Source organism: Arachis stenosperma, chromosome 9 (assembly GCF_014773155.1).
Source record: "Arachis stenosperma cultivar V10309 chromosome 9, arast.V10309.gnm1.PFL2, whole genome shotgun sequence".
NCBI lineage: Eukaryota > Viridiplantae > Streptophyta > Magnoliopsida > Fabales > Fabaceae > Arachis > Arachis stenosperma.
Window position 1 is genome coordinate 137,542,634 of NC_080385.1, and position 1,245 is coordinate 137,543,878.

Sequence of the window (1,245 nt, forward strand, 5' to 3'; positions counted from 1 at the left end):
TCATGGACTTCCAATGGAAGATCCTCATCAGTTTTTAGCTGAGTTCTTGCAAATCTGTGACACAGTCAAGACTAATGGGGTTAACCCTGAGGTCTATAGACTGATGCTATTCCCTTTTGCTGTGAGAGACAGAGCTAGAATATGGTTGGACTCTCAACCTAAGGAAAGCCTGGACTCTTGGGAAAAGCTAGTCAATGCCTTCTTGGCAAAGTTCTTTCCTCCACAAAGATGGAGTAAGCTTAGAGTGGAAGTCCAAACCTTCAGACAGAAGGATGGAGAATCCCTCTATGAAGCTTGGGAAAGATACAAACAATTAATCAGAAGATGTCCATCTGACATGCTTTCTGAATGGAGCATCATAGGTATTTTCTATGATGGTCTCTCTGAACTATCCAAGATGTCTTTGGATAGCTCTGCAGGAGGATCTCTTCATTTGAAGAAGACGCCTGCAGAAGCTCAAGAACTGATTGAAATGGTTGCAAATAACCAATTCATGTACACTTCTGAGAGGAATCCTGTGAACAATGGGACTGGTCAGAAGAAAGGAGTTCTTGAGATTGATGCTCTGAATGCCATATTGGCTCAGAACAAAATATTGACTCAACAAGTCAATTTGATTTCTCAAAGTCTGTCTGGAATGCAAAATGCACCAAACAGTACTAAGGATGCTTCATCTGAGGAAGAAGCCTATGATCCTGAGAACCCTTCCATGGAAGAGGTGAATTACCTAGGAGAACCCTATGGTAATACCTATAATTCTTCATGGAGAAATCACCCAAACCTCTCATGGAAGAATCAAGAGAGACCTCAACAAGGTTTCAATAATAATGGTGGAAGAAACAGGCTTAGCAATAGCAAGCCTTTTCCATCATCTTCTCAGCAACAGACAGAGAGTTCTAAGCAGAATAATTCTGACTTAGCAACCATGGTCTCTGATCTAATAAAGACCACTCAAAGTTCATGAATGAAACAAGATCCTCCATTAGAAACTTGGAAGGACAAGTGGGTCAGCTGAGCAAGAAAATTACTGAACTTCCTCCAAGCACTCTCCCAAGTAACACTGAAGAAAATCCAAAAGGAGAGTGCAAAGCCATCAATATGGCCGAATTCTGGGAGGAAGAAGAGGCAGTGAACGCCACTAAGGAAGACCTCAATGGGCGTGCACTGGCCTCCAGTGAGTTCCCCAATAAGGAACCTTGGGAATCTGAGGCTCAAACTGAGACCATAGAGATTCCCTTGGACTTA

General features: G+C 42.5%; 1 non-coding gene across 1 annotated transcript; it reads right to left on the minus strand.

Annotated features, from left to right (window-relative positions):
• Positions 1–235: 235 nt before the first annotated feature.
• On the minus strand, positions 236–339 carry LOC130952866 (small nucleolar RNA R71). Its single transcript, XR_009075041.1, has one exon. It is a non-coding gene; the product is annotated as a small nucleolar RNA R71 (small nucleolar RNA).
• Between the last annotated feature and the right edge of the window lie 906 nt (positions 340–1,245).